This window comes from Lissotriton vulgaris, chromosome 5, assembly GCF_964263255.1.
Source record: "Lissotriton vulgaris chromosome 5, aLisVul1.2, whole genome shotgun sequence".
Taxonomy (NCBI): domain Eukaryota; kingdom Metazoa; phylum Chordata; class Amphibia; order Caudata; family Salamandridae; genus Lissotriton; species Lissotriton vulgaris.
In genome coordinates this window covers 1,692,877,231-1,692,891,417 of record NC_141693.1, presented here as the reverse complement: position 1 = coordinate 1,692,891,417, position 14,187 = coordinate 1,692,877,231, and positions in this window count along the sequence as shown.

The window sequence follows — 14,187 nt, the reverse complement described above, 5'->3', positions numbered from 1 at the left end:
TGAGTCTAGCATGATTATATATTTTGACTCAAGTCTTCTCAATGCCAGTTGCCGATTGCCACCCCTGATATTTTTGGGTATGCTATCAATCACAAAGAACGTCAAGTCTTGTGCTTTTCCTGCGTGATGTGAGTTGATATGTCTTGCCACAGGGTATGCCTGGTCATCATTTGCAATAGCCCTGAGGTGCTGTAGTACCCTGACATGTGCCTGGTGTATTGTGCTGCCTACGTACCTTTTACCACATGTGCATTCAAGCACGTAGACAGCAAATTCTGTCTTACATGTGTAGCTTCCTCTGATAGTGTATGGTGTGTGTCTAAATGGAACCCTGACCAAGTTGGTATTAATTCCATGTCTACATGCTTTGCACTTAAAACACCTCCGGAACCCATTTGTGCTTGAAGCCAAGTGGAACCTTTAGTATCAGTGGGGGTGTTGCACACTAGTTCATTTCTCATTGATTTTGCTTTCCTAAATGTGACTGACGGATATTTGTCACATGAAAGGCCCAAACTCGGGTAATTCCGTACCAACGGCCAGTGTCTATTAAGTATCTTGCGTAGGTTGGCGTGGTACGTATTGTATCCTGTAATTAGTCTTGGGGTGTTGTTTGAGACTTTCTTCATGGGGTGTGTGGACCTGTCCTCTGCTGGGAATAGAAGATCCCTCCTGTTTATTTTGGCACACTTCTTCTCTGCATTAGCTAGTGTGGGGTTGTTATAATCCCCTGTTTCTCAGTCTCATAAAGAGTTCCTCCTTTGACTCTTTCAAATCTCCTTCCCTACTACAATAACGGGTCATCCTTAAGCATTCTGCGTATGGTATGGATTCTTTGAGTTTGGTGGGGTGGAAACTATGTGCGTGCAATATTGCATTACCTGCTGTTGGCTTTCTGAATGTACGAGTTTGTATTTTGTTGTTTCCCACAAAGAGTTCTAGGTCTAAGAACTGGATGGATGTAGTACTTGTTTTACTGGTGAATGTGAATGTGCGTGTATATACACACACACACACACTTTTTTGGCAAGAGGAAGGATGTGCTAGCTAAGAAAGAGGCTGCCTTTAATCCCTTCTGAACATATAGAACTATAGATGGGTGACAGTGAGAAACAGGACTGTTTTTCACTGTGTAGTTCTCATAGACATCAATTCAGCAAGAAGAGCGAAGCCCGAATGGTCTATAGCATCACTCAGAACCCAAATGTGAAAAATATCCCCTTTAGTTACCCATCTACAGTGTTATGTATGCCCCTCACTTTCTCAGATGAGCAGCACAGGGGTTAAGGAGCGTTCAGGGAGGGATGCTATCACCCAACGCTACAACCCTTAACATTTGGATACCCTCTTCTTGTATAACATTAAATATCCTTGTGTAGTGTCGCCTACCCCATACACCATTGACCCTACCCACACAGTCCCAACCAAATTTAAAAAGAAAACTTTATGGCACCTGCCATTTTCCACATACACCCTGTAAAGAACCCTTCCGCAGTGCATTGCGTGTGTGGGGCCACAGGGGCTGTTGCCCTAGGCGCAATATTCTTATGGGGCAACATTTTAAAAGAAAAAAAAACATACTTCTGCTTTTTTTCGTTGAAAATTTTGCGCCAGGAAGTGGTAATGCTTCACGAGTTGGGGGTGCAATACTTGCCTTGCCCGGGTGCTGGCAACCCACGCTACGCCTCTGCCTTTACGCGTCCCAATATAAAGCATTACTATTTGGCCTCCTCCTATCCTTCCATAGCATATTCCATATATTCCCTCCCTTCTCCATTCCAACATATAATGAATCCCTGTTGCATCCTATTACGGGGCATAGCCTCCCTCTCTCAGTCCAAAGCTTTGCTCTGCGCTCGCATTGAGAGAAGTCAGGTTAGATGGAAGGCAATCCTCTACCATTCCCCCACGTGTCTGGGATCTCTGAAGATCTGAGGGATATGAGGGAACTATAGGGGAGCACGTGCTTCCCTTGGTAATGCCACAATGGAAAACAACTCCTGTTTTCACTGCTGTGACATAGGAAAAGTAAATACGAGGAAATCAAATGTGGTTATTTATACTAATACCTCTCAGTGAGAGCCAAGCATAACAAACCCTCATTCAGCATTTTGAAGCACAAATCATAGATTCTTCTAGGGTTTACTATTTGAGGCCTGTACAGAGTGCTATTTACAATCAGTTCAAGCCTACTTGACAACTTGAGAAAATCATGAATTAAATACAAGAAACTAATTGCTATACATTTTGGTGCAACCCTTATACAAATATTTCCAATGCAATAAAGGAAAGGACATGTAATCAAACAGAAACCTCTGATAGACACTAACGGACAGCTGCCAGGCGCTTCTTGAAGGAAGATTGTGAGAAGCTCTTGACACAAAAATGTTAAAAGCAATAATAAAAGAGGGACTTCACTGAACTTGCAGGTCTCGTTTCCTTGTGTCAATTGTAGAACGAGGCCACGCTTACTTTAACAACTAGGCTAAATGTGCAATGTGCAACATGGGATAACAAGATGGCAGTGGATTTAAAATACATGTAAATTTGCAATAATGCTAAGGCTCTAGCAGTGCTTTAAGCAGGTATAAAAGCATTATACCAAATGATATAACAAACAGCTGGTTCTACATAAAATTGGTATTCTCACAAAGTACCAGCAATCATTATGGTGGCTGCTAAACATGATGCTTCCCCAAAAGGCCATCACCCGGCATTGCTCGTTCTCAGCCTATGACCCGTCTTTCCTTTCGAATACCTCAAGGATTTACTTTCAAATTATGAAATTCGAACGATTATAGTGGTGTTGCAAAGAGTAAAACTCCTACATTATTTCTATAATTCTATTCCTGATTTGTTCCCCTCCAGTATTGAGCTACAGTCACTCCTTGTCGGAGAGGGTATCAGGCACCTATGTTAAAATAAGCAACACTCCCCACTTCCCTGGAAAGGCTGCCCCCAAAAACAATAAACCAAGTTATCACACATCTGCATGTCTTCCAATGGTGAGCATGATCTTAGGAAAGGTGGCCACCCATTATCAACTACAGGAACATTTAGGTGGCATAACAGTTTGCAGTCCTCCCAATCCAGGGTTTGGCCCCTTTTTTGGTTCTGATTCAACTTTATTAGATATAGTGAACTCCATCCTGCTTATCACCAACCAGGGGCATATAACCATTTCAGTTATTTCAAGCTTTCGTCAGCATTTGATATAATAACCCCCAAATTATTTCTAATATACTTCATAACAGGTGGACATTGGTAATGTTCTTCCTTTTTCTCACCAAAGACTACAGACTTGTTTAGGTCTTTTAAGAATCAGTATTCAATGTCTATTGATACTTACTCTGGTGTCCTACAGTGTTCTCAAGTATTACCCTGCCTTTTTTATATTTATAATGATCATTCAATTGAATCTGAAATTTCAATTATATGCAGCTGACACCTAAATCATTTTAAAAGCCGACAGAGACAACACCCAAAATGACAATCAATGAGCATGCATTAAAAGAATGAGTTCTTAAATTAACTTAAAGAAGCTGAATGGTACAAAAACTGAGTTTATGATGTGTGGTTATTAAAATCAAAATGATTCAGCCACATATTTTTGGATCTTTTCTTAAATCCTTTGGTTGAACTACACAGTCATCAATTTAATTAACAACACTGAAGATTCTTTTTGCTAAGGAACTCTAGATCAACTGTTAAATAACTTTGGTCACAAAAGGCATCTTTTATCATATTTTGCTGAGGAATGTGATATATTGTATGCCACCATTTTGCCCATATCATGACAGGCAAGCTTCAATGTATGATTCAAACAGGGTGTGCTAAATTATCCATCCCAACTCTGGCTCAAAAGGCAATTGTAGAAATGAAAAACCCTAATATTTTTTACTTCTAATGAGCAAGTATTCAATGGATCAACCAAAGTGTCTGTTGTCAAACAGTGATTTCATTGAATTTGAATGTATTAAAAATACTTTAATCAGTATTGTTAAATAAATGCGGAAAGAAAAACTAAAATTCATCATGGTGATATGTTAAAATTGTGTATTCATTTCATTGTACGGCTCATGTTTATATCCGTCAATAATGTTAATATTGCATTTCAATGCAGTTCTCCATTGCTCGTGGAACGCAGTGTACAATTTTGTAAATCAAGCTCATATGGATTTATACAAACAAGCAAACATAGCTAGATGATAATTTCCTATATTTATGTATATGTGGATATAATTGCCATTTTGTTTATTTAGAAACCTTTTTCTGCTCATTTGGCACTTCAACAAAGTTGACGTTATGATCCTCTTGGCTGTCAGTCCAAGGATCACCATCAAGACAGAAAATAAAATGAATGAGCTCAACTACAGAGAAGGTTGAATAATCAAACGATAGCAGATGGTTATAACCAAATGTAGAAGTATGGGGAATAAAAGGTTTCCTAGGGACTGGTTCAAATTAGAGGTACATAAATTCTTTTTGGAAGTAAGGAGACAGCCAAGTCTTATGCCAGTGCCAAGTATATCAGTGCCACATCTACATCTACATCATCAGTGCATGTGTGCTTGTCACCTACATAGGAATAATGGTAAGCAAGATGAGAAAAAGACAATAAAAGGACAAGCTGCTGCGATGGATTCCCATGGATCGATCTCCCCTCACAATAGGTAGTAAACCTTTTTAAGGAGGAGGGGGCAACTCTTGATGCACTTTAGCAGAGATGGTGAACCATTCCCTTTAGTTGAGGTAAAAAGGATATTTAATGAGAGTTGTCTATGAATGTAGATTCTCCAAGTTTGTGTAGAGAGAATCTTGATTTCATTAAAGACACGGAGGTTTGCATTATGTATAACACTTTTGTTGCCAGCTCCCTGCAGCACTTCAAAGTATTACATCACCAACACAAAAATTCCAGATCTTAGAATGTCCCATTAACAAATATAAACTCTGTCACAGCAGCCATCTTCTTCTTTTAAGCTGCTTCAGTCCCATAACTTGCAACCTTTAACTTATTCAAATGATGAACATAATCCTCTTCTTTATTGGCTATCTGAATCAAACAATAATCCATAATGTAACTGTTCCTCAATGAGTTTTCGCATATATACAAGACATACCTTGATAACTCAACTCCCCCCTCCAAACTCTTACCTGGGAGGGTGAGAGGGATAATGCTAGCCTCCGTGTCTTTACTGAAATCCAGATTCTCTCTACACAAACCTGGAGAATCTACATTTCATGACAAGACTGGAGGCTAGTATTAACCATGTTCAAAGTTTTGATAAAACCACAGTCGACACATGTCCCATTGGTTTCAAATAATATTTTGTAAACACATCAGCATTTGACCAATCAGCCGCATGCAAAATCTCCTCCAAACGCCCACCTGACATGAAAACCTTACTTGCAATTGCTCCTCTCACTGAATGAACACCATACTCCGGCAAAAATACACCTGCCTCAAGCATACAACACCTCACCCATCTAGCAATTGTGACTGAAGTTACCGCCCTAAAAGGCTTCACATACAAAATTAACAACTGACTATCACAAGCCTTCTGAACTCACTACATCTATTTTAATACTCTCTCTAACATCTTAACACACACATCTTTGTATGCTCCTCAAATTTTGGATGAAAAAATCGAGGAAGACATGCACTTCGTTCTCTTACTAATTCCAAAAATTAGCCAATCTGGATTATAACACCTGTTACTAACATCTAACAGTTTAACGTCAGGTACTCTCCTGAACAAAATCAGACACAATAAAGTTGCCATCTTACCTGACAGTTGCTTCAGACTCAAAAACCTATTCAGAGGCCACCCCTCAATCAAATGAAAAATCCTATTGACATACCACAAGCAATTGTATCTTGGCCTTGGCGGTCTCCACAACTTAACTCCTTTCATACCCCTACAAATTAGTGGTTGTCTACCTAAAAAACAATCTCCTACCAAACCATGGACTGCAGCAATTACAGACCCATAACTATTAATAGTTCTGTAACTCAAGCCTTTCTGAAACAATTAAGATAAAAAAATTGACAATGCTATGGCAGATGCCCTCACGGGGTCCAAACACCTTTCCATGCACCAAAAAACCATTTCTTCCACGCTCCAACATACCTCTTCCTAGTTCCTGGTGCCTAAGACTCCCTAGCCAACTCCTGAGCCTGCTCCGAAAGTCCTCTGAACTGCACTCCTCTCCTGAAATCTTCCAAATAAGAAGACTCAATGCTCCTTCCAAAACCAAAGGATGAAAAACTCCTTCTGCCCCTAGGAGCATGGGGCATATTATCAAGGGGGTTTATCTCCGCTTTTTTGGCTTTAAAAGCCAAGAAAGCGGAGATAATTTTATCTCCCTATTACCTAGCTGTCACTAACACCAGTTAGCAACAGCTAGTAGGAGATAGCGACCATCTTGGGCCCCGCTTTGCATGTCAGTGATATTTATCACTAATGACATGCAAAGCGGGCGTGCCAAGATGTTAGCGCCTGGAAACAGTTGCTAACATCGCTATCTCCTATTTCCAACTTTTGGAGATATTCGCGCTTAGCGCGAATATCTCCAAAAGCTAACACCTGCCCCTGAGCAGTTCTTATCCATGTTATCCAATGGTAGGTGGATAACATGGCTAAGAGCATTAGCTCGGTAATGCATGAATATCGCTGACTTTTCAGCGATATTCATGCATTTTGGACTTATCGCTTAGGAGATAAACCTTGATAATAGCAAGGTTCCTAAGCGATGAAAATCGCCGCAGCTCGGCGATAAAAATATCGCCGCTAAACCAACATAGCGATAATTATCGCTAGTTGTTGGTAATATGCCCCCATGTTCTCTGCTCCAGGTACCAAGAATGGCTCCTCTATCGCCATCTCCAACAGCCCTGGAAACCATGCCTGTCCTGTCCAAAAAGGCATCACAACAACCAGCTGACATCTCTGGCTCCTCACCATCAACAACACCCTCTGTATCTTCGCAAATAGGAAATGCATACCCCCGAATCTTCCTCCAATCCTGCTGAAACGTGTCCACCTCCTCTGCTAACGGATCTTGTCTCAAACTGTAATAACGCTCCAAATGGAAAGTGAGCCTTGGCGCAAACAAATCCACCTCCAGTGGACCCGAAACTTGAAATATACTCTGAAAGTAATGTTTCAGCTTCTAATCGCTGAAATCCCTGAGATACCTCGAATTCCAGTCCACCACAACTTTTACCTGACCTGGAAAATATTCCGCTTGAAACCCTATCTTCTGCTCCTGACAAAAACTCCAAAGCCTTTTAGCTAACTGAGTCAGATTCCTCGAGCAGTATATGTAACGAACCTCCAAAACATTGTCTATGTTCAATAAAACATTGAAAATCCTTAACTTCTTTCTAAAACTCCGTAAAGCATAAAGGCCTGCTCTCATCTCCAACACATTTATGTGTTCCGACTTCTCTTCCAAGGACCATTTTCCACCTGTGTCCTGATCCTCCAAACATGCCCCCCATCCAAAGAGACTTGCGTCAGTCTCTAATGCAAAATCTGGACATATTCTAATTATTGCCCAGCCATTCCAGGCCTCCAGGTTCTCCAACCACCAAATCAGCTCCTCCGAGCTTCTGCTGAAAGTAATGCATGATCTCCATACATGAAACCTTTCCTAATGCCTCTGCTTTCAATCTTTGCACAGCCCTGTAATGAAGCAGCCCATGAAAAACTGCCTGAATAGAAGAAGAAAACAAGCCAATCACCCTTGCAAAACGCCTCAGAGTGACTCTAAACATTGACTGGGCTTCAAAACCGACTTTTCCCTGTTAATTAACACCTTGGCTGCTAGAGCAATTCCCGCTGGGTGCTGAAATATTCAGATCCCCATACTACATGACGAACTCAGCTCGTCATAAGCACACGACCAGTGTATTGCATGACGAGCTGAGCTCGTCATGAGCATCGAAGGGGTTAAGAAACCCAAACCTTTCAAAAGATCGATAGTCAAAAGCAGCTGCTTGTCCAACTCCTCTTAACTCTGAGACATTATCAAATAATCATCTAAGTACATTATCACACATATTCCTCTCTCCCTGAGAAACTTGGCTACTGGTCTCAAAACCTTTGTAAAGCACCAAGGTGCCAACACCAGTCCGAATGGGAGGCATGAAAACTGATACAGCTCCCCCAATCACCTGAACTGAAGAAATGTGTGACTCTCTACCACTGGATCACTGACATAATATCGAGGGACATAATATCGAGTACCAAAAATATCGGCGACAAAATATCGACAGACAGAATATCGACTTTATATCTACAAACGGTAAGTACAAAAATATTGAGTAAAAAATATCGTTTACAAAAATATAGTTTGTTAAAATATCGATTTTATTAAAAACAATGTTAAATTAAATTATTATTACAAATTATTTAATAAAATATACTTAAAATACTTAAATTACCTTATAATAATTAAATAATTATTTAAAGTTATAAAAAACTTTTTTTACAATCATATTTGTTAAAACATATATATATATAGTAACATCATATAATTAAAATATATCCAATATTATTACCGTAGAATAGCGGAAGTATAAAATTACTATTCCCACTCCAGAGAGTGCAACAGTAGATAAGGCGTTGGATAGCGTAGAGGTGAAAATTACTATTCCCACTCCAGAGAGTGCAACAGTAGGGAAAGCGTTGGATAGTGTAGGGGTAAAAATTACTATTCCCACTCCAGAGAGTGCAACAGTAGGGAAAGCGTTGGATAGCGTAGGGGTAAAAATTACTATTCCCACTCCAGAGAGTGCGACAGTAGGGAAAGCGTTGGATAGCGTAGGGGTAAAAATTACTATTCCCACTCCAGAAAGTGCAACAGTAGGGATAGCGTTGGATAGCGTAGGGGTAAAAATTACTATTCCCACTCCAGAGAGTGAAACAGTAGGGAAAGCGTTGGATAGCGTAGGGGTAAAACTTACTATTCCCACTCCAGAGAGTGCAACAGTAGGGAAAGGGTTGGATAGCGTAGGGGTAAAAATTACCATTCCCACTCCAGAGACGGTAACAGTAGGGAAATTGTTGGATAGCGCAGGGGTAAAAATTACTATTCCCACTCCAGAGAGTGCAACAGTAAGGAAAGCGTTGGGTAGCGTAGGGGTAAAACTTACTATTCCCACTCCAGAGAGTGCAACAGTAGGGAAAACGTTGGATAGCGTAGTGGTACAAATTACTATTCCCACTCCAAAGAGTGCAACAGTAGGGAAAGGGTTGGATAGCGTAGGGGTAAAAATTACTATTCCCACTCCAGTGAGTGCAACAGTAGAGAAAGTAGATACTTCATATATTATTTAAAAAGAAATATATATATATCAATATCTATAAAAAATTCAATTAAAAGTAATTACCACTTTAATATAATATAATAATTAATAATTTACAAATACTAATTTAATTTAATCATTACAATTAATTATCTATTAACACTACTTAATTACAAATTAACAATTAATTAATTAGTAATTAAACAGTTACTTAACAAATAAAATCTAATAAATACACAAACAAATTAACATATGTAATTCCCACCCTATTCCCCTATAAACCCACAACACGCTACAGAAATTAAATTACTTAAATGAACATAATTATCAATTAATCAATTAAATAAAATTATTTGGCAGTTAAAATTTTATTATTTACCAAAAAAATATAATTTAACAATTAATTATAAAAAAATACCAATAAATAAATTAACACATTTAATTAACTATAATTAAATTACACCACATAAATTAACATATTTAATTAATTATAATTAAATTACTTCCCACCCTACTCCCCTATAAACCCACATCCCGCAACAGAAATTAAATTAGTTAAAATGACATTATTATCAATTAATCAATTAAATAAAATTAATTGGCAACTAAAATGTAATCAATTACTAAATAAAAATTAATTAGCAATTATTTATAAGCAAATACCAATAATTACATTTACATATTTAATTAATTATAATTAAATTACACTACATAAATTAACATATTTAATTAATTATAATTAAATTACTTCCCACCCTACTCCCCTATAAACCCACAACCCGCTACTGAAATTAAATTAGATAAATTAACATAATTATCAATTAATCAATTAAATAAAATTAATTGGCAATTAAAATGTAATTAATTACTAAATAAAAATGAATTACCAGTTAATTATAAACAAATACAAATAAATAAATTTACATATTTAATTAATTATAATTACATTACTTCCCACCCTATTTCCCTATAAACCCACAACCCGCTACAGAATTAAATTATGCAAAATGTAAATAACATTAAATTCATTAATGAAATTACATTATAACATAAAAAAACACTTTTAACACATAAAATACACTATAAAAAATTCAATATTATTAAAAGTTCGATATTTTTCTTAACCTATATTATGTACTTCGATACTTTGACTATCTATATTTTAAAAATCGATATTACATTACTTACCTTCAAAACGATATTTTTGATGTCTATATTCTGTCCATTCGATATTCTGTCCAGCCTATATTTTGTACTCGATATATGTGCATTCGATATTTTGTAGTCGATATTTTGTCTGTTTACCTCTACCACTATATGAATAGCCAAATAAGCATTCTTCAGATCCAATTTCACCAACCAATCATTCTCTTGGAGAATATCCCTCAAAAGATGGATACCCTCCATCTTGAAGTGTCTGTAAACAAAATACTGATTCAACCCTCACAAATGTATCACGGGTCTCCAACCCTTGTTCTTCTTCTTCACCAAACGTATAGTATTCACAAACCCTCGATCTTTCTCCAATACTTTCTCTATTGCTCCCTTATGCAACACCTCCATTATCTCTTTGCCAACTACCTCCTGCAGCTCTTGATGAAAAATCAATTGACCTGGTTCCTTTAACTGCTTTGGCTCTTCCTCGATCTCCAAAACATATCCTTTTACTGTGATAATAACCCATCTGTCCTTGGATAGGTTCTCCCAATTCCTTACAAACCATCTCAACCTTCCCCCTACCTCACTTGTGGTAGAACCAAACACAGTCATCATACTCACCTTGAGATCCTTGAGTGAATTGACCTCGTCCTCTTGCCTGGCGCATCCTAGCCGCTCTTCCTCTTTGGGGATAAAACCCTGGCACAGACTGAAATTTCCTGAATGAAGCACGTCACTGGGACTTGTATTTAGCCCTTGTGTATGACCGGCCAGGGAAACGGGCCCGTACCCCGGCCTGGTCAAAAACACCCCTTCCAAAGACCTTTCTTAAGGATGACTGGGCCTTGCCCAGACTGGTAAAAGTTGAAACATACTTTCCAACCCCCTTCACCAAACCCTCACCGAACAAGTACTCCTTTGGGTCCTCTATAGGCTCCTTTTTGGCAAAGTCCCGTAACCTAGGACTTATCCTCATAATGATAGCTTTGCGTCTTTCTGCCGACAAAGCTGCATTTGCGGTTCCTAGGAAACAAATTGCCCTTTTCGACCAACCTCTCAAAAGCTCATTATCTATAGGGACACTTTTCATTATGGCCTCCTCTGCCATGTCCAAAATTCTGGCCAATGGCCCAACACATCTAGCAAACGATCTTGGCACTGCTTAAGTGCCCTCTCCAAACCCTTCCTAGGGTCACGCCCCATCTTAAACACAACACTTATCGAATTTGGTTCCAGATCGGGCGTCATGCAGGATTTACCTCAATCACAGGATGAGAGCACTACGCCTCATGACAGCTTTGGCCTCTTTTTTTAAAGGCCTCCTTATTCATAGCTTCAAAAAGTCAGCTACATGAGGCAATGGCCACCGGTCAGCGCTTCTGGGATGCCTAATCATTTCAGGACTGAACATGTCCTCTCCCTGATGATCCTTAACGATCCCTTTCTCTTTCCTTTCCTTCCCTACCTTGTCTGTGTCCATATCCCATCCGTCATCAAAATATTCATCCAAAAAAAACTCCTCAGCCCCATCCTCAAATTCCTGCTCAAAGACACTCTTGTGAGGTTCCTCACCAACATCTGTGCCGCTGTGGCACCCGGTATTGTGTCACGTAGGACACCTTCCTCATTTGTGGCACAAGGCTCACCCATATTTTTTGCCAGAAATCTGAATCCCACTTCAATATTCTTAGATCTCTTTCCATCACCTTTCACATCACTTCCCTTTTCTTCTTCCATAGACCAATAGTCATCCCCTGATTCCCCTGCTCTTCTTTTCCTTCTTAAAATGCTCTGCAAGACCTCCTTCTTAGAGCTCTTCACTTCTTCCTGCACTATTTTCCTCAGGTTGGTATCACCCGAACCTGAGGACTGTGTTCCCTCATGTAATTCCATTATAACCAAAAACTTAAAAACGCCCCAACAAAATGTTTTTTTTTAATAATTCCTTTTTATCCTCTTAAAATATTTCTTACTTTTTCTTTGTTATGTTTCTATTGTATTCTTTATTTTATTATCCTTAAACTCTAAAACTCCTTACTATTTCGAACAAAACTAGCTCCTACCTCTGTTCACAACAATATATAAAAAAAAAAACTACATGCTCCTATCTTATTAACACCTTCTAATCCTAAAATTTCAGGCCATCAGTATTGCTCAGCAGAACTTCTTCAAAATGGCCGTCACGCACATAAGCGTGATGTCACCCAGCCTACAGGTACCCACAAGGAGCAAACTATTTCCCTTGACGCCCATCGACACAACGCGCTCGGGTTGTGTGCGGCTCATGAGACTTCAAACCATGCCACGAGCCAAAGCGCTTGCAGGCGCAATGGTATTTCCTTTTTCCATTTACTGATTTCTACTTAAAAATACCTAAAACACACACCAGCATCTAACCAAAGCCCGCAAACTACCTAATTTGCTCAAAACCCATAAATTGGGTTATATCCAAATCGTACAATACTTTAAAAATTTCACGAGAAACAACATTTCCTAATATCAGTTATCTTTTAAAACATTTCTTTTATTTAACAACCATTATTCAACCTTAAATACAAGGATAAATTGATTAACTTGCAAAATGATACTTATCTGTCAAGGAGCAGCAAATAAAAGAGGAAGATGGCTGCTTTGACAGACTTTATATACGTTAACAGGGCCTTCTAAGTGCTAGAATTTTTATGTTGGTGATGTAATACTTTGAAGTGCTGCAGGGAGCTGGCAATAAAAGTGTTATGAATAATGCTAGCCTCCGGTCTTGTCATGAAATTTGTGTGTTGCCTTGGTGAGACTTATGGAAGCCATGGCTTTTTACTTTCTCTGTGAAGCAATCGTACACGGTCCCGTAGATTGCTGTGCTTGAGGGATGCTAGAGGCTCGGCTTTGTTAATATCCTTTACCATATTTTCCAAGAGATATGCTTGATTGGTGGCAAAGGCAGCCTTTTGGAAGGCTATGTGCTTTGGGTCCAGTATAAGTTGAGGGACTGATTTTCTGCCATGGCAGGGCCAATTAGCAAACGTTTTGTTTGAGCTGTCTGAGTTGTTTCTTGATTCAAGGACCATTTGGTGATCCGTTGGATATATTTGGAAGAGTTAGCCTCAGGGTACCGAAGTTAAGCAGTGCAAGGGCTTAATCAGGGAGGTGGTGTGGGGTTAGACACCCCATCCAATAGAAATAGAAATAGAAATCAATGAATCAATATACAGCCATTGTTGTACTTAGGAAAAAAATATACTTTACTTTTACACATCACAGAATACTGTACATAAGAGTTAGAGGGCACGCTGTGTATATCAATTATGGCTTATGGTGCAATTGTGGGAACAACCCCTTCTGCTTCACTTCAGACCAGTACCAATCAGTAACTGCAGAAAATAGACCTTGACCTATAATGCATTTCTTATCCCATGCTCATGTTGATCTCCCCAACCTTAAATTTAGCAAGTTCCAGTCAGGTGGAAATATGGGTTCCCCCGTTTCTGGGATGGCAGGTTTGCACAGTACCTTCTCTGTCTCTTGTTGGCGTGAGCAGTCCCAACCGCAGTGGCCAGTGTGCTGTTCACTGAGCACACCACTGAGAGTGGGGATCCTCTGCTCCTCACCTCAGATCAGCAGACGCAATCCAGATCCGTGGTAGTGGTGTGGTGCTCTTGCCTGGTCCAAGTCATGGGCTTTGACTTGAGGTCTCAGCAAAAATGTGTGATGAATGG